A 20,971-nucleotide genomic window follows, 5' to 3' on the forward strand; every position below is an offset into this window, starting at 1 on the left:
TACTAGCTCTACCAACTTGAACCATAATCTAATTTAGTGTTCTTGTCTTCTTATTGGCTTCTCTCTTTTCCTAATTCTGTTCTTGCCCTGGTAGACTTCTCTATTGTGTTTTATTTCGATAAATTTCTCTTGGGAGTTTAATAATCTCCCCCATTCTCTTTTGTATTTCTTACTTTCAAGCACGAGCAGCAGGTGCTTAGAGCGTCTCGATCATTTTTCGTCATGAGTCCCTCCCCTGTTATGTGAGATTACTAAAAGCTGGACTTACTTTGCAGACCATATAAAGGTGAGTTTAAACGATGCTTCCTCCTCACAACATAACATTGGTCACCTTTTGAGTCCAATATTCTGCAGAAAACACCGTAAAATCATCATGCTTGCTATCTCTCCTTTCTTCACTCTGTATAAGCTTTTGGACATAATCCTCTGGCTCTGCTGCTTCTTCTACTCTGTCACCTTTGGAGGGTTTCTGTGTCTAGTCTAGTCTAGTTTTCGTGTCTTTTTCGCTTCTGCTGCCATAAACCCTATTGCTTTCATCTGCCACGAGATCTATTGGAATCGTGTCTGCGATGAGCTGAATGGCTGGAGAAGATACAATATGTTAAGCACTGCATCTACGTAGGACGTACCGTCACTGTCCAGAATCAAAGTATCTATATTTCTCAAATCGCATTTATTCGCCCCAGATTTCCGTTCTATAGAGCTTCCTCTCAACTAATTACCTCCATTAGACATGAGTCGACCAAACTTTCCAATTAATAATTCAACCTTGTCCGACGTCTTCTTGATGTATTTCTAAAGCTTCAGTTTGGAATCTTCACTCCTAACTATCTGACTGTAGGTTCTGTCATGATGGTTTGACCTCCAATATCCACTGGAGTAATTCATTTCACACATTTATTAGTTAAAAGCTCTGCCTCCATATTATGAACATCTAGTGACATATTGCTACACATGGTCTGCTTTTCTCCGCTGTGTACTTTGGTAATCACGACAACTAAGTCGTTTAATTATCTCACAAGGAATGTTTATCGACAGATGGATTCAAACCTAGATATAATCCGCCCATAATTTTTGGAATAAATTGCTTCTAAAGGTCGTTACATATTATATGATGAAGATATATTGTGTTGTTGTTTTGTTCGGGTTGGTTTGTGTTTATTAAAACGTACTTCTTCCCAATCTTCTATTTGTGAATATCTACACTTTACTACACATATTGTTCATTCACTGCTCACCTGTATACAGTGAACAGTTCATTCGACAACTTTTCTATCACCAAATATTTGCCACTAGTACTGGTTTTAATGTATTTCATCTGAAAGGAATCGCATAATTTCGTAGGTTTCATTCACTGTCACTCAATGAAAAATATATGGCTTTCAAATTCCATGATTTATTTTTCTTAAACCTGGAACCAAGAACTAAATCATTTCACTCTTTCTAAATAATCAAATTTGGTTAGCGGGAACTGAACCAGGTACCAATTTGAAGTCGTCACATAGTTTCTCTGCTTTGCTGATTGCACAACAATATTTGCTGCAACAGAGAAGAAGATGGCGGTTCTCATAAACAGCTTATAGCGGGAGAATGCTCTTATAATAAACAGAACCAAAAAAAAAAAATTAATTATAATGGATAAGTCGAACGTCGTAAACATGATTCATATGCTTGATGATATGGAAATGATAAATAGCTTTACATATCTTGGATTGATAATGAGTAATATGAGTGGGTGCGTAGACGAAGTTAGAAGAATAATAGCCTCTACCAAGATTGCAAAGCGGAGCCTTACTAAAATATGAAATACCAAAAGCAGTAAAATGAATCTGTTCAGAACTTTGGTCTTCTCAATATTCTCATACGGTTCAGAATCGTGAGCACTTACCGTCAAAGAAAGCAAATATATTACGGTGCTACAGGAAATCGCTTAGAATTCCCTAGATTACGAAGAGAACTAATCAGTCGATACTGGAAGGGTTGAGTATAAATATCAGAGTACTAATATTATGCAAGAAGAAAGTATTTCAATATTTATATATAGCTATATAATATATATATAATATATATATATATATATATATATATATATATATATATATATATATATAATAGCTAGAATACGAGATATTGAAATAGACCAGCTCATAGTAATAGAAGAAGTACAGGGAAAAAGAAGTAAAGGTCGACGCTCTGATCAAATCAAACAGGTCATACACCAGCGCTTCTTACATATCGCTTCACCATTCCGAAGATCGAGAAATATGGAAGAAGATAATAGAAAAGGAATAGAGACATTCTAAAGAGGTCACGGCCCTTATAACTTAGGAAACGATAGAGAAAGAGTGACACTGTTTCTAGGAGCGTCCTAAAGACACGTGATTATCTCCATTATTTTCCAAAACAATATCTTACTAATCCAAAGGCGTCGTTGGTACTGGTATGTCTGCATTGTGAAGAGCAGATAATGCAGATTGCAGATTCCGATATTACTTTTTTTTTATTTCTAATAAACTTCTGTTTTAAATTCAAATATGAACTGAGTAAGGTAATAAATAACCATTTAAATAAAATATTTCTGCCCACAAATACATACAAATTTAATAAAAATTTCCACCTACCAACAAAAAAGGATCTAAGAACATTGAATATTATTAAAGCTCTTATTTGGAAAGTATAAATATAGATTATAAAAATAAATGTTTGAACTATGTAACAAAAATCGTGTAGGCTAATGTTAATTATAGATCACTCTGAATCCTTTGGTAACAAACTATATTTCAATATACCGAATCTGATAAACGAGTTCTTCTTCTCTCATCTTCAATTCCTTTATCTACTCCGATGACCCCTAGATAAACTCAATAACAGTGATATTTTTGTTGTTATTCTTGACATGATCATTTGAATAGTGAAATGACTGTGATCGTTGATCGCTGCCCAATAACAATCGTGATATCCACAGACCATTAGGAATCATTGTTGAATTAGAAATAGATGAGTGAATGTGAATAGTTGCAGTTTCAGCCGTAGGCGACAGATGTTATACATGGTGATTCTTAGAAAGTAAAGAGAATAAATATACTAAAAAATTTAAAAATATTGACAGCAATAATGGTGCTACGTCAAATCCTCTGAACTATTGAAGTTATTCTAAATTTATTAATAAATAAATCAAAAGGTAAAATATAAACTTAAAAAATGTTATGATCCCATTTGTTTACAACATTGACGGCATTCACTTCGTAAAAGAAGATCAACGAAGCAGCCTTTAAACAATTATGTATCTATAAGGCGAAAAACTTGGAATGGGATTATTATCATGGAAGAGCCTTAAACATGATCTTCCAAAAGAAGCTCGTACAATGAAACAATGATAAATAGAGAGGACTACATAGAGAGATCAGCTCAAAAATTAAACAAACCAAAATAAGAATTTTTCAATAATCTAGCATATGCTTTGATTTTGGTATAGCTTCCAAATAACGAGAGTGACATAGCAACAGAAGAAATAGGCTTGCGTAAGAAATCTAGCAGCCGGCAGCTTTTGGAATGAAACTAACACTAATACTCATATTGTTCATTACGAATATTGATACAATATGAATTCTTACGTTTTCTCTAATTTCTAATGAAGTTACACGTCTTTGACCTGGTTGCATAGAGTATCTTTATTTTGAATTACAGATATCACAAATGTATCTGAAATGCGTTCATGCTCTTCTTGTCTGCATCAAATCTTGTCTTGGGATGCCTACTTGGTTGAAGATGCTAGGTCAAGTGTTATAAGTGATGGAAGGAAGTGCCAACGGTATTGCAATTTTGCTTTCTTGCTACTCTATCATGTACACCGCGAGCCAAAAGATTTATTGTGTCTCCAAGTGATACTGGAGACTTCAGTCTTTACAACTGATCTTCTATTTCACATGTTTCCAGGTGTAATGCTCTGGAGTAATATCTTACACTTCGAAGAAATGTGGATGGAGGTTTCATCCTCTGCGCAGCAGAATCTGCAGGCTAAATTAAATTATCTGCTAAATCAAGTTCTTCAAGTTTCCATTGAGACGATAGTACCCCAATAAGATTTCTGTTAGTATTTGTAGGCTGCTTTTACTGATATATTCAGCAGATCTTCTCTAGTTATAGTCTCCCAGAAATGTCTTCGCCTGAACTCCTGTAGATTGTGCCATCATTATCTATCTTTTGTTCCACTGCTTTATTATTCTGTATCTGATGTTACAAAGGTCTCAGGACCTACCAAGGCTCAGTCTGCCCCTATTTTAGCGATTATGTCAGCTATTTAGTTTCTCCCTACTCCAGTTGGTTCCGGAATACCTTATTTTTCTTGTACAAGCATTCCAAAACTAGATGGATACTTTGACACTGGAGGTTAGTGCTTCAATATAGCTGCTTGGTTATCGGACAAGATGTTTTTTCCTGTTTGCGACAGCTTCTTTCTAAATTGAACTGGACACATTTTCCAATTGCATAGGACTTAAGTCATACAGTTACATGGACTGCTGCTGTTTATATTCTGTTTAGCAAAGTATAGGGACAATATCTATTGGGACTAATGTCAATAATAGAGTATTTTAGATTTGCTTTCTTGAAATATGAGTTATTTATTTGTCAAAAATCGATTATATGTAAACGAAAGCTGAAGTTTCGCTGCTGTCAGTTTATCAACAACCAATGTAAGAAGTTAACCAAATTATAGTATTTGCAAATTTTTCTGTATGTGATCAATTTGAAGAAGTCATACAGTTATAGGGATTACTAATCCTCATATTATTATCCCCGGCAGAAGAAAAGTGGGTAATACAACTATTGGAACTAATGTCAACCGGTGGGTAATTTCGATTTACGCTCTCAATTTCGGGACTTTTGTCATTTTTCAAAAAATCTTTTTGGACTCTAACTTTGTACTTTTTTGGAATTGATAATCGATCTCGATTTCTTGAAAAAAATTATTTCCGATTTTTCTGAAGCAATTAAAATTGTAGTGAATGTTTTTGGGTCATTAAGAACAGCCAAGATCTTTTTGACGTTCGTACTATTAGATATTTGGTCACTTTCTGTGGTCCAAGAAGTGTATATATTGCAACGAAGATTAAATTAATGCTATATAAATCGTAAGTGAACGCTGCATGTGGCTTAGAATTAGGGATGATTTTGTAGATATTCTTGGTGTAACGTTGTAGTCCACTTTTGATTCCTCTTGAGATGCGTCTTTCTATCATATGATCCAAAGAGAGAGCTTATTAGCTGCGGTTCTAAAGAGAAACTAGTTTTATTATATACCGTCAAGGTCGAGTTCTAATTTGATCATATGACAAACATGATCCTATTTTGGGTGAATTGGGACTTTATACATTATAAGAAGAGCGTTTTCACTTGATTCCAGATGATAATTGTAGCGAATTATGATTATGCTCAGTAGTTTGCAAAATTCGCTCTCAATTTTTTGAATAGGTTATTTCTAAGTAGGGAAAGAGTCAAATATCACACCTTAATGTTTTTTAGTTGTGATTGCATTATAAGTAACATATTTTTGTTAAATTGGATTAGAAGTAGTTGAACTAGACGAGCAACAACTGTAATTTATTAGATCGTCTGCATATGAAAGATACTTGGGAGAGGAATTAGATGAGAGCAAAGCTTGTTAATAGTTATATTTAATTAAGTGGTATTTACCGTTGAGGAGGAAATAGCATTAGCCGAAACTCTGAAAAGATAAGAAATATTATATGTATAAAATGAAATATATATCCCTGGATATGTTTCTAAATCTTCTTGATTTTTGAAAGATAGGACGAATTTATAAAACCTATAGAGCTCGTACTTAAAATATGAAAATGAAATATACAAACAAATTGATAGTTGTGCTATGAAGCTTCCATTTCAAGTGTTATAGCCCAATTGGTAATGGAAGATCTTGAGCAAATTGGAAACATAAATAAAAAATTCAATTCATATCATAACAAACTTCAATTCACAATCGAGGTCGAGCAAAATAATAGAACAAAATGGTATACAAAACCAACTTAGTCATCAAGATATTTGAACTTCAATTCGTGTTATCCAATGTCACAAAAAAAATCAGTGATAATAAGTTTGGCTGATAGATGTATTCAAGTATCAGATCCGGAATTTAGATGTTTAGCTATTCAAAAAGTAAAAACTGCATTGAAAGAAAATAATTATCCGGAAAAAATGAACATATTCAAGAAAAGGATGAACAGATACTACAATCAATTTAAAAACAAAACAGAGACGAAACATCAAAACATAAAACATTTTTCCTTGACATATGTAGAAGGACTTTTCCAACAATTATCGAATTATTTCAATAAATATGATAAGTATGTATAATATATAATAGTAATAGTAATAACAGTAATAGTATAAGTATAATATGATAAATAAGTATAAGTCATATAGGACATAATATTTCACTTAATTGAAATCCAGAACACCACAAAACAAAAAACGTAATATTATATATCAAGTGCCTTATACTAATTATGACGCTGTCTACATAGGGTAGACAGTATTTACAAAATAAATTAAAAAATGATGAATACGATAAAAAAATAGAACTGTATTTACAAACCATTAAATGAAAACATAAATTCAATTATAAAGATTCGAAAATTCTTGAAACGGCATCTAAATACATGAAAAAGAAAATTTTTAGAAATGGTTCACATTCATAAGAACGAAAAAGCTGTAACTGATAAAAAAGGCCTAAATAATTTAAGTGAAATTTATAGCTCCAAATTCTAATAAAACTACAAATAATTTATTATTTGAGATGCAAGAAGTAAGGAGAATTAATTTTTCTTATTAGAACAAATTTCTATTTTAATTTTATTCAATTTCGATATCCATGATGTGGGTGATCTATTGATCAATATAAATACACAAATTGTCAGTGTCAATATCATATTTTGATAAAGACTTAAAGAATAGTCGAAACCTCAATTTTATCTATCTTTCAAAAATTATTAAAATAGCTAATTTTGAACCAAAATAGACCTAAAATCAAGAAAATTTAGAAACTAAAACATATCAAAAGGTCTAAGAAATAAGAAATTTAACCGTGGACATTGAGTAAAGTTAGTTTATTCATTCATTCAGCATTCAACTGTATAGAAATAGCATGAAAAGAACGGAATATCAAATATAACTGAAATGACGTGTTATTTTCGATTTACGGCACTGGAGATATGGGATTAAAGATCAATTAGATTGTCTTGAATCAATCTATTTCGTCGAAATCTTGATTGTCGAATTTTATCAAAAAGCTAGAGAGGCCTTCCATTCACTATCTTTTCTAATAATTTGTACATGATAAAAGTAAATGTAAGATGAAAATAACTAGGAGCGTTGGAAGCTTCTTCAAGCTTTTTAACGGGAATTATCACGTATCCACCATTGTTTAGTAGACTATATCAATTTATAAATATCCAGAAGCTTCAGCAAACATGTTATGTGATGTGTTTTTTGTAGCTATAAAGAGCTCCAAACAAACTAACGGCCAGTTAAGAGATATAATATATGGCAATTTTGTAAAAGAACATACAATGGATATCTGAAAAGTTTCCAACCTCAACTTGAATATGTCGACACTTATCAATATAAAATTTCAGCCATTTTGGAGAAAATTGTATTTCAAGCTGTCAATAAATATTTGTTTTTAAAAGCCAATATGCCTAAGCAAATGAGAGAGGAGAACGATATAGTGTAAGGAGACTCTGTGTAATCATTTATGTTCGGAAAATTTTGGGCTGCTGAATTCATAGTGATCGTATCAGCTTGCATCTGTGATAACCAGCAATAACATCGAAAAACTATCCACGCGTTGAGTACTGCGTGTAATCAGTTTGGAGCTTGAGCCTTCAAATGACATTTCTCAGCCCTTACTGACGCGGATCAAGCAAAATGACTTCGACTTATGCATCGATTCATAACTATAGATGAAATTTGGATCCACCGCTACACTCCTGAAACTAAATAAATGTATTTCAAAGAAAAAACTGAAAAACATGCTTTAAAGTCCATCAAACACTTAAGAGTTGAAACAATGAGTAATGAAAAATACTGATATTATTGTGAAAAAAGCGTAGTGCGCTTTGTTCCATATTTCTCGTACATCGAACGCGCGACTTTTTAGTTTGTGTTTTTTGTTTTTACAAATAATATATATTTTTTTGAGTTCTAGTCATTAGTATTGTTAATCTCTAACAAAGGGTGCACGGATGTTAAATTCTTCTCGAACAACATAATAAAATTTGAGGTGATAAATTCTAAAGTAATATTGATACAGTTAGTATAGTAAATCTCCAACAGGGGCAGACAGTTGTAAAATTTGTTTCGATGTAAAGAAAAAATTGTACAATGTGTAACAGGAGAGTTACAAGCAAACAAGCTCACAAACAAACCCACATACAGGTGAAGCTAATATAAGCGTGTTAAAATCAGACAAGACAGTGGATTGCAAAGGGCAAACCTACTCCAGTGAAAGCAAAGCAGGTTTCGTTGACCAAAAAAGTAATATCAACTGTTTTTGAGATTGAGAGTTATAGTATTCATAGCTTATTATCAAAAAAGATGAAAAAATAACAGGAAAGGTGGAGGAAGAAATTGCATAAAAGTGGCCGCATTCCAAGGAAAACGAGATACTTTCCATCAAAAACACACTTCGGTGATTGCCTTCGTTCAAATGCACGATTGGGTTGACCATCCACCGCATACACCAAATCTGACCACCACCGACAATCGTCTGTGTGCTAACCTTTCACTTGCAGAAGAGAGATTTTCATCAGACGTATACGTGAGCGCCTATTTTTGAGAAGAAATACGGCAACTATCATTTTAACAGGCTAACAAGGTTGTAGCATCGCTGGACCAAGTATGTAGACTATGTTAGAAAATAAAAATTATTCTCGATGATTTCTTCAACATCACTTACTATATTATCATCATAAATAAAACTGATAATTAACTCTGCGATTGGTATGATTTCCTGGAATTTGGTAAAATTAATTGGTGTTTGTATATATGACTTGCTACACTTATTTTTAGTATTTGCTGCATGATAAATCGAGCCTTGCCTGTGGTTCTTTGATGATCCGTGGGAACATTCCACTTAAAATGATTGGTTAGGTTAGGTTGGGATTGGGAACGCCAATCCATGCAAAATAGCCTGCCTTTAACTAGAACCAAAAAAATTGTAAATGAACTATGAATAAACTATCTCTACGTTCTTGGTTGCACATGGAAAAATAAACGAACTATTGAGGGACAATGCGCCGGCTCTTACCATATTATGAACGGATGATGCGCGTTTCGATAATCAAGTTAACGTCTTCGGTGACAAAAATAAGACAGTTTACCTTCAGTCTCTGAAGACGAAGAATTGGTTATAGAAACGCGCGTCAAAATTATGAGTGCTGGTGTAGTGGTGGTATAAACAATGTGTTCAGTATGAGTATCATCAACGGTTCCAGAACTTCCAACTCAGTGTCTCCGCGTTGTATCTCTTGTAGTTTCTATCCAAATTCAGCATCTCAGTACTATATAATTTGATCCTTAAGCCGATATTGTTATGTAAGTTAGAATTTACATAAGAAACAAGATTCGTGTCCGTTAAAACTTTGCAAACGACACGCGTCAAGAATAGATAAGAATAAAAAAAAATAATCCAAATTAAAATATGTGAAATCATCAGTTTTCTTATTTAAAAACGAGGCGTCGTATTTTATCGCAATAATTTCTATAAATAGATATTAACAGTTACACCGGAAAAGGTTGATCCAAAAATAGTTATGCAAAAATATGTCTACAATATATTATTATTGACTACCAACTGAAAAAAAATTCTTCGTAAACAAAAAATAAAACATTTTCTGTATCTGCCCACCTTGTAGGTTGTTTCTCGATCATTCCGTGGGCTCGTGCTGTCCTAGTCATAACGTGCCGCCGGCGAAACTGTCGCCGATCGTGGGAACGCGAACATAACGTGTTTCTTGAAATAGTCAGTACCGGCGTTAACTTTAGAAAAAGTTGACCGATTGTTATTTATGGATAGTTTTTTTTTACTTCATATATTTATTATCACTTTTGGAATAAACCCCTGCTTTATCCTCATAACGCTTGGTTTGGAACAGTACTGAAAGTCTTCTTCTGTTAGCTTCTTCAGATCGCTTGCTGCTTCCTCTTCCACAATATGTATGGACTCAAAAAGCAAAAAATTCGATTTCTTATGATTTTAACTGCTTTGAAAGTATTAGTAGAAACATATTTAAGAACCTCTTGTTTTTCAACTGTTAATATTTTATACCAGTCTTTTTTTATTTTCAAATTATTATGTGAAATTTATTGTACAGATTCTTTACCAACTCATGCCATTCCAAGAATTGTGACACAACTCAAATTAAATTAAAAGACACGAATCAAGTTTGAGGAGAAACAATAAACAGCTCTGATGTGAAAGAAGGGTACTGACTTTTTCACAATATCATTCATAATAAAAGGTTTTGTGGCAACAACTGTCGGTTATAGACTTTGCGCTTGAGGACTTCTTATGTAGCACCGTCAGTTTCATTATTTGATCACACTGTCCTGTCGTTTGAACATTTCTCTAACCTCAATCCGACGATGAGCGACTACCATTTAGTGGACTTTCATAATGATATCACAATATAGAACAATCAAACAAAAACTATTTGTCCAAAATAGCTGAAATTTCAGTAAGAATCTTAGTTGTTATATCTCAAAATTGAGAAGTAACACCTTATGAAATTATTCGTAGTTACTTTTATATAATAGATTTATAAAAACTCAAATTGTTTCGTCTTTTTCTGTCATTCGCAACTCTCTCGTTTCTATATATTTTTTTCTACATAAGTGCTCAAAAAGTTTTATATTCGTGGCTTCTACGTACCAGTTGAATTTCAAACCTATCAAATCAAAGATATCTGTACTATGTTCAAATAATATAAGTAGAGTTATTACTCATAAAAGTCATTGTATCATGGAGACCACGTGCAATTTGAGCTTAATGAATTCATGTGGTTTAAAACCCTTTTGTTAAAATGTTTGTGGCTTAGGTTTTTATTCGAGGTAGAACTGTTTAAGGAAGTTTTTTGAGAAATTTAACCAAAACCACTGCATCCGTGATAATGAGTTTTATGTATATTAAGAGCAGAGCCGAACAGTAACAAGGACAAACTATTCAAAATTAAGAGATAACAGAAAATTGAGTCTCTATAGATAATAGTGGAAAGGAAATTATTAGAGGACCCCTTGTGTCTCCCAGAAGTCCAGTAGATGAAGAAAAATAAACGCTGACACTAGAAGAAAAACAAAAGCAAAAACACATAGAAGTGCATGATATGAATACAAAACATAAAAAAGAAAAACAAAGGAGGCAAGAATAAAGGGAGAATCTATAAATATTAGAAACATTCAAGCTGTTACTAGAGGGTACAAAACAAACAGAAAAATACAAGAAGAAAATTTGATGGTGGCCAACTGATACGTTAACAATATAATATAATGACCCTCTTTCATTAAATGACAGAAAATAGATGACCTAAAAGAACTTTTGCCTTATATCTCAGCTTTTACTGAAAATTTTATACGGAGATCCTTGGTGATTGGTGAGAAAGAATATACAGAAGAAAGCATTTAATATGTAGATCCCGAAAAGATAGATGATGAAAAGGATATTACAAAAATAGAAGGTGAATAACGAACTTTATTAGTTTTTTTACAATGTATTCTATTTTAGACATAAAGGCCACATATTTTTCACAAATATTTTTTTAAACGTATATAGTTATTAACATTTTTTAAGTAAGTGGCGAAATTTTGTTTTACATTTTTGGCAAAATAAAATTTTCTCAATATTATGTAAATATGGCCATAGCACCTTATTGTACCAAACACTTCATTTTTAAAAAATTTCTTTTTTTTGTATTTGAATCTATGTTTTAAATATTGAATGACCAGCGATGCTTCATAATAAATATATAGTATAGTATAGTATAGTATAACCTAACCAACTTGGTCCTCAATATATTTGATCACAAACAATATCAGTTATAAGATTAGCTGGTAGATCTATCTAGCTATCAGATCTTGAATTCAGATGCTTAGCTATTCAAAAAGCAAAAAGTGCATTGAAAGATAATAACTATCCGGAAAATATGATAAACAACATATTCTAGGAAATGATAAACTAAACATTAAGCTATAAAACTTTTTTCCTTATCATATGTACAAAGTCTTTCTCAACAACTATCGAATTATTTCAATAAATATTGTAACGAACTCGTCCACGACATGAAACCACCCCTGTCCACTTATAATGGAATTCGAAAATTCGGCGAAAGCGTGGACAATTTATATACGTTTGATATATTAGGGAATTCGTTTGATGTTGGTTTTTATATAATTTTTTATCATAGCAGGCGATTTGTATACATTATTTTTTTCGAATGAATTTCTAGGAAGATCTATTTACTTATTTGTTTTGTTTCTGAACAAGTTTGTTGAGCGCAGTTCGTTAGTTTATAATAAATACTCTTAGTGAAGAAAAATAGAAAAGTAACCAAAGAATTTTAATTTAAAAGTTAGTTAAGTCTAGTTTAAAGTGTTTAAATAATTTAAGCAAGTAAGAGACAGTATTTATAAATTAACCCCACTCATAGTAATAGTATAAATTAATAAGAAAAACATTACAATATGATATTATTATTATTGCACATTATTCAAATATTTCACTAAAATAAAATCTAAAACACCTAAAATCAAAAGTTATATCATATATCAAATACCTGTTTAGGTTTTTGATATATGATGAATTCCTGTTTTTAGGTTACGTATTATTACAAATATATTACTTATATATAATACAAATCTCACTTATTGACTATTCTTATTATATACAGGGTTTTCTAGGAGTTGTTGCAAAAAATTTGGGGGGGAGTAAATGATGTGAAAATAATATTGTGATATAAAAACATTTTTTAATGGAGGGAAATCATAACTTATTTACTTAAGTAAATTTTCTAAATTATACATTCGAACATCATGAATTTTCAATAGATGATTACGTATGTCCATGTAGTTTGTTTGAAGAAATAAATAATTCCACACTGCAATCTGGAAGCCAGTGGCGGCTCATGCCCAATGGTTGACAATCCGTAACTTTCAGAGGGACAACCTGTACAATTTTAACATAGCAAAAACGAATTTCTCTATCGATTTTTTATCAAAAAGGTACTCTTTGTTCAACTCGATTAAATGTATGGTGTAGTAGGAGATATGTAGATTTAGAGATTTTAGTTCGTCATAGAGACATTATGAAAAAAAATATCAATGTAATTATTTATTGAAAATACTTATAGGAGGTATTATAACACAATCAATTATTTCTAATTGAACTGCAATCTGTTGAAAATCGTGTTACTTGTATAAGGAAAAAATTTAGTAACACTTATCAAATAAAAACAAGAAAAAAAAACTATAATAATCGTTCGAAGTGGGCACCTCGCACGTCTACTTATATTAGAGAACCACTTACTACTCAAAACAACGATCCCTATCAAATTTACGTAACTTTTCCTTGGTTTAATCAATTGCTTTTCCAGGTAAATAAATCATGTTTAACTAACACTAGAAATTGTATCCGAACTTTCAACTCTATAATCATTATATGTTAGGAGTAGGTGCCTTGTACCCTTAACTGAAATTATTTATAGAAGTTTAAAAATCTTATTTCAAATAGTCAATTATAGAAACCTTAGTTTGTATTGATTACTTCATAAATTATATAAAAATATTCAACACATTTGCTGATTTCATTTCTAATTGCAGTTGGACTATGCCACTATTCAACATAATGGTAACGCTCATATATCGGAATACATATTTTCGTCCAATAGCGGGTAATTTGATTCGAATGTATTAGTACCAGCTACTTGATTGATGGACTTATCCTTATCATACCATACGAATACTTTTTATCAGTAGCCATATTCATATTTTGAGGACTTACTAATGAGTACTATTATTCCGAATGTATATAAGAAGTCCCATCATTTTTTATGTAAAAAACAAGAACCAGCCAGCTAAAATTATAACACTTCATTGAAGCCTGCCTTGTGGATATGTTTGTTGATATTGAACTACTTTTTAAGTTGGAATTTTCGAGATAGACGTGCCTTTGTAGATGATTTCACAGGCTTTCAAAATTGCACGAGGGAACGAGAGAATATTTTGTGATTATGCTGTACAGCGGAAAATTTTAGTACACTCCCAGCCGTTGATGCGATGGTAAACCCAAACAAGTATTCAGTAGTATTTATAGATTCGAAAAATGTTGAGAAAAATATTGTTATGATCAGTTGCGCTTATATGAAAATGTTGATTACCTACCTCAACAACCGCTACTACAGCTATAACCAAGACCTATTAGAGAATTTCTACCCATTACAAGAATCCGAAATTGATTTGTCGATCAAATATCCATTTCAATTTCTGTATCACTTCATTTTGTAGCGTTGTCCAATAATTTAATACCAAATAATCACACATTTCCTTTCTAGATTAAAATGGGTACAAGAATATTAACAACACATTGATATCAACCGAATAACTTCATCAAATATTATATAATAATAATAAAAGTAAACTCAAACAAGTCCTATCTAATTACCTTCAGTAAGAAGAAAAAAGGAAATATCCACTACGAAAGACCTGTTTCGCATGGAATAATTGGGGTTGTAATAAAACTTACCGTTTTACCAAAAATCGCGAATAACTCATTTTTTATCTTTAACGTCGAGAAAATTTTTTTCCATACATGGGAATAGTGGGGAATTTTATAATTTCATTTATAATTATATTTTGAACAATTTTACTGATTTTCACCTTGCTGTAACATTATGTATCTTCACGTTAATTTTTGATCTAATTTGACTGGACTAATAAGCATCGAAATGAATCCTATTGAATGTTAAATAATAAAAACATAATTTGTATTATATGTTGGAGCCGACACTGTCTAAACATGAGGTCCAAAACAAAAACGCGACGATGTATATTTCTTTCTACCACCGTACCGCCGCCGACTCCTTTTCTGCTTGTTCCATTCAATAGCTGAATGTCGATAGCCGTTTATTTTTTTACTTCGTGGTACTATAGCGACCAGATAATGTTTTTTTGGTTCATTAAAAAGGAGTTATAACCCAGTACACCTTTTTATTTTACTAACTACTTTTAATTAAATGAATCACCTTAGTTAACATGAGCGTATCTAGAATATTATACAAACACAAGTTTTATCTCTATGGAAGGAAAGCAACTACTGGCAACATTGTATTAAAATTTTATAGGAATATGTTTTGAAAGCTGATACATCCAATGAATATGTTTTTATGTCTAACGATAGAGGGCGCTTGTTATACGGTTTGTACCAAGTGGTATTGAACATAACTTTTACAATTTCGGTTATTTCTTCATAAATTTTCAAATCAAAATATTCTGAAAAGAATACACAGTATCGAGTTTTTTCAAGAGTACCTTCTTGGTGTAAAATTAAATGATGTTTAAGATCACTTGAACTTTTGCTTAATAAATCTAATATTGAAAAAGTTATGTTCAATATTACTTGGTGTAACTCCCTCTGTAAGAGTCAGACATAAAAACAAATTAATTGGATGTATCAGCTTCCAATACATATTCGTATAAAATTTCAATACAATGTTGCCAATAGTTGTGACAAAATCGTGAAAAAATGTGTTTATTCAATCTTTATCTTATCCCTTTATCTTAAATACGAAAAAAAATTTTTTTCTAAGCAAACCCCAAATATATTTCAGTTTTCTATCAATCCTAGAGACGGGATCACCTTTATTGGAAACACCCTGTATTAGTGGTCGTTTCATATGTTATACTTTGGACGTTTATTTTATCTAATTGGGAATTTTGAATCACTTATTAATTACAATTCATGCTAGCAAATGAGGTACTGAAAGTTACAAGTTTTCATAATTTTTGTGAAATTTTTTGTATGTATGTATACATATATACATTTTTCTTCCCTTTTCCATATTGTAGTGCGAGGTTCAAAATAAATAAGCTTTATATTTCAGCAGAATTGCTATTCTGTTCTCAACCTCTAGTTTTTATTTTTATTATAGAATTCTCATATTAATTCATTGTAAATAGTTTCTGAGGTAATTGGGAACTTGGTTGCTATTAGGCGAAGAGCCGGCCGCTGAAAAAGGCACCTGATCGGTTAAAAGACATTTATTATTGGAGAAGGTAGTACTCAAATAGACGAAAACAATGATATAGGAGATATAGTCCCCAGTCAGTCACTTGACTAGGCAACTATTTTTTGATTTTTTAAATTTTGGTATAGCTACTTAGCCTATTAGTTGAAGCATGATTTTGATATCAAATGAAAGCTTGAACTTTCCAGTTTTAGAAAAAAAAAAATGGTCAGAGGCTAGACTCTGACTGTTAGAAATTTTGGCAGCACACTTTGAAGACGGGCAACCTGAGTGTACGCTATAAGATACTCCATAAGAACGTTATACCTTAATCTATGTATTTCCCATTAAATTTTTTCAACTTATTGCTTATATTTAAAATATTTAAGAAATAAATAATGTAATTAATTGTAAAACGTAGACAAAAAATAGAAAATATAATGCTGCTTTCTTTAAAAAAGGCAAGAAAAAACCCTTAGAGTTATTAATAAAAAATGAAAAAATGCAAAAAGTTTTTATATCATGTAGAATATTTTAATAAGATGGAAATCGTCCAAGCGTCGATTTGGCACGATTGTTTATTTTTCAAAAATTATTTGCTAATACTTCATCTGCAGATTTCTTTTGTAAAAGTGTCAAAAGTTTTGACTCGAGTACGATACCTCCTTGTTGGAAATCTTTAAAACAAAAGATATTAAGGACGATGTATATTAATTCAATGTGGCAAAATGCTACTGAACGAGAGTGTATCGTACTTGACATTAATGAATGTGGGTGGGTCCAATTAGATGATACAATTGAACCTGTATGGTTCGAAGGTGATCAAACACCTCTTACAATAGGAGATATTTTAATGTATAATATGAACGATGACAATAATGAAGAAATTGATGAACAGCATAATGCTGATGTTTTAGAGGAAGAAAATGAAAATGAATAATTAGAATAACTTATTGTAGCTCATAAATATTATAATAAAATTGAAGTTTCAAATATAAAATAATTTATAAATATACGGTACAATTGTAAGAGTACATATTATACTTTTAATAAATAAATTGCTTAATTTAATGTTAACTGTTTTCATGTAATTTTATTCCATATGTTTCAATTATATACATGTTAATTAAAAAAAATGATTGAGAAAACAATTAACTACATTATTTATTTCTTAAATATTTTAAATATAAAAAATAAGTTAAAAAAATTTAATGGGAAATACATAGATTAAGGTATAACGTTCTTATGGAGAGTCTTATAGCGTACACTCAGGTTGCCCGTCTTCAAAGTGGGCTCCCAAAATTTCTAACAGTCAGAGGCTAGACAACCATTTTTTTTTCTAAAACTGGAAAGTTCAAGCTTTCATTTGATACCAAAATCATGCTTCAACTAATAGGTTAAGCAACTATACCAAAATTTAAAAAATCAAAAAATGGTTACCTGACTGGGGACTATAACTCCTACATTATTGTTTTCGTCTATTTGATTACTACTTTCTCCAATAATATATGTCCTTCAACCGATCAGTAGCCTTTTTAAGCGGCCGGCTCTCGGATTATATTCACAATTAAACGTAGACATAGATAAAAGTTATGTAGAATAATTATATAAAGATGTGATTACATGGATTCAAATAAATAAGCAAATGGTCTCATGTCTAGATGGAAGAAATGGAAGGAAATAAGGCTAACGAAAAAGAAAATAAACTAAAATAACGGGAGCCTTAGGGATATTAATTAACTAATTTCACAATCAAGTAATATAAGACCTTTCCTGAAGACCAACTTTCTAAAAATTTTTAACTATATCTTCTTATGTTTCTGTCAGTCTTTGGAGATTGTATGACTAATGGAAGACCGGGCGAAGCGAATACCTTAGATTACTCCCAAATTATTTGTTTTTTATTCCACGCAGCATGTTGAGATATCTTGGCTCAGTCGGCGGTAATCATTCGGGGGAGAGGCTGACTGGCATGTCGTTCACGAAATAGAAATTTGTTTTACGTAAAAAAATAATAATCTAGCAAGGTGAGTGTTTTTATCTACAATATTTATAAAGTATTAAAATCTATTAATTTCAAAATTTATGTAGTTGAACCAAGTGCATCGGGCAAATTAAGTACGGTATCTGCTTTGCCCGCTATTAATAATTATTGCAAAATATCTCACCATAATAATCTCATTATATTTTTTTCTATTTTAGATTGTAAATAAATATGAAAATAAAACTTAAGGCTAGTAGGATCCAGATATAATGCAAATGGCTATAAATTCATACAAGGCAGGAGTCAATGAAGAGCACAGCTAAAAAATATAAGCTACCCTAAGCAACCTTGTACAGATACGTAAAAAGCGATAGTTTTGCTGCAAAACTTGGCCGGATCTTCCTGTTTTCACTGAAGACCAAGAGGTAGAATTAACAACATATCTCAGGGACATAAATAGTGTTTTTGGACTGATGCGAGAGGAGCTTCCACTTATTGAAAGAAAAATAATTTAAAATATCCAGATTTCGAGCAAAGTACAGTTATAAATTCTCTAAAAAGTAACACAGTGACACCAGAGACACCTAAATCAAGCTAATCAAAACTTTGCTGACCCAGGACCTGGGACTAGTCAATGCAACCTTCGACATGTATATTTAAGAAAACGACAAGTGAAACTAAAAATTGGATTCGATGTGACATTTGTTGCCTTTGGTGTCACGAAGAGTGTTTGAAAGTACTGCAGGTATATTTGTGATAATTGTTTCTAATTTTTTATTGAGTTAAAGATGTGTTTTTTTTTTCAGCTGATGATTATTTTCACAAATTGGAAGGTGGATGTTTACTTTGCCCAAGTACTGTATTCACTTTGCTCATAGCTCAGAGCAAAACGATTTTTTTATTTTAGTTACTGTTGATTATTTTTGTATTATGTGAAAGAACTGGTTATATTACTTGTTACAGCCAGTAATAATAACTGTTTTGAGTCATTAAGTTTGTTTTTATTCACCAAGCTTTCGTCCATATAGTAAAGTGTCGCTATTTTTACTTGACGAACTATAAAATGTATTAAATAATTTCAACTGCAAAATTGATTTACTTCGGGGATGCACGGTTGACAGTGGCGGTTCACAGTGTTGCAATCGATGCATGGACGGTTGACAGTGGCGGTTCACAGTGTTGCGATCAATGCATGTAATAATTATTTTAAGATGTTTTTCGCATTTTAATTTATTCAATTTTTGTATTCAGTTTTAGTGTTTTTAGTTTATGTGGTTTTCCTGTAGCCTAATCACTAGCCAAATGGCCGACGATACGGAATATTCAGCCGCAACTTTACCTGCCTACCCGCATTCTGCGAAGAGCTGTTTGTTTGTAAGTCCTTTCTTTCCTTTTTCCTTTCTTTCGCTTTTTGATTCTATTGCAATGCACAGTACTGTACCATCCTAAACCCACCAAAATCACTCCCCCCACATGAATAATGTCCACAACCAATTCACAATATAGCACGAATTCTTTCGAATTCAAAAGTTTTAACTGCGATCTTTTCGATCGTTTTGCGATAGAATGCGACGTCATCATATCATTATGTGACGCCGCCGTAGTAGTTATGATAATGATGGTAGGTACCTAGTAACATAACCTAGGTAGATACCTAGTAACCTAGACCTAATTAGGTTAGGTCAAGTTACCTTGAAGCACACCATCATTATCGTAAAGAACGCTACAACGGAGGCGTCACAAAAGGATCTGATGATTTCGCATTATATAGTAAAACGATCACAATTGAAATATTTGGAATTGAAAAACGTCGTGCTCTAAGGTAACCGGGGCCTAACGAACTTCTCTCTATGTACAAATTTACTCGATTTTCGACTATACAAATGTTTTGGTACTACAATCATCAACATCTGAAATAAAACTCGTAAAATTTCGGTTGCTATTTCTTATCCCTTTATTGTTGCTACTCTCGCTTTTTATAATTTTCTTTATTTCCGTGTTTAAAACTATTTGATATTAGTTGCTAATTTTTGTTTCAAAATATGTACCATTTAATTTAATTATATGCAATGAACAGGGTCCTTCACGACGAGCTGAATCGATATGTATATGGAAAAGTTCTGCGACTAGTGTTCTGAAAATTTGCTTGCCTGGGGTTTTCCGAAATGCTCGTCTTAACTAAAATAATTTTACTCTTCTGAAACTTCCGGTTATACCAGAAGTAGACCCAAACTTCGTTATTTTAAACGTAATGCTATGGTTTTTATAAAATTTTTGGAATCTATGCAAAATTTCAATATAACTTTATATGAGTCGTCGTATGCTTAATGTCCACCATTTTTTAATTATTTCACATTTTCGGAATTTTTGGACACATGCAGCCCTCCACTAAAAAAATTATATTTCTAAGTTTAAGTGAGTCAGTTATAATATTTTCGGGATTTCGACGAATAACACTTACAACTTTCAAAATCTGTGAACAGCTTAACAAAAATGTATATAGGGTGTTCAGAAAATGGTGCCGAATTTTGCTATTTAAAAATTCAAAAACTTAATTTTTTCAAATGGCAAACCCCATTTTTCTCTTGGATTCTACGCTTGAAATTAAGGGGGTTTCAATTTACTTTACTTTAATTTAATTTAGTAGTGTAGTGTTTTTGAATATTTTTAAGTATTTTCATTTTTGATCCGTTAACGT

At 31.7% G+C, this 20,971-nt stretch overlaps 1 protein-coding gene across 5 annotated transcripts in view; it reads left to right on the forward strand.

Moving 5' to 3' along the window:
* Positions 1–20,971, forward strand: part of LOC130442005 (leucine zipper putative tumor suppressor 2 homolog) — a 301,746-nt gene that overhangs the window by 219,855 nt on the left and 60,920 nt on the right. The gene's annotated exons all lie outside the window — the stretch shown is intronic.

Source organism: Diorhabda sublineata, chromosome 3, assembly GCF_026230105.1.
Source record: "Diorhabda sublineata isolate icDioSubl1.1 chromosome 3, icDioSubl1.1, whole genome shotgun sequence".
NCBI lineage: Eukaryota > Metazoa > Arthropoda > Insecta > Coleoptera > Chrysomelidae > Diorhabda > Diorhabda sublineata.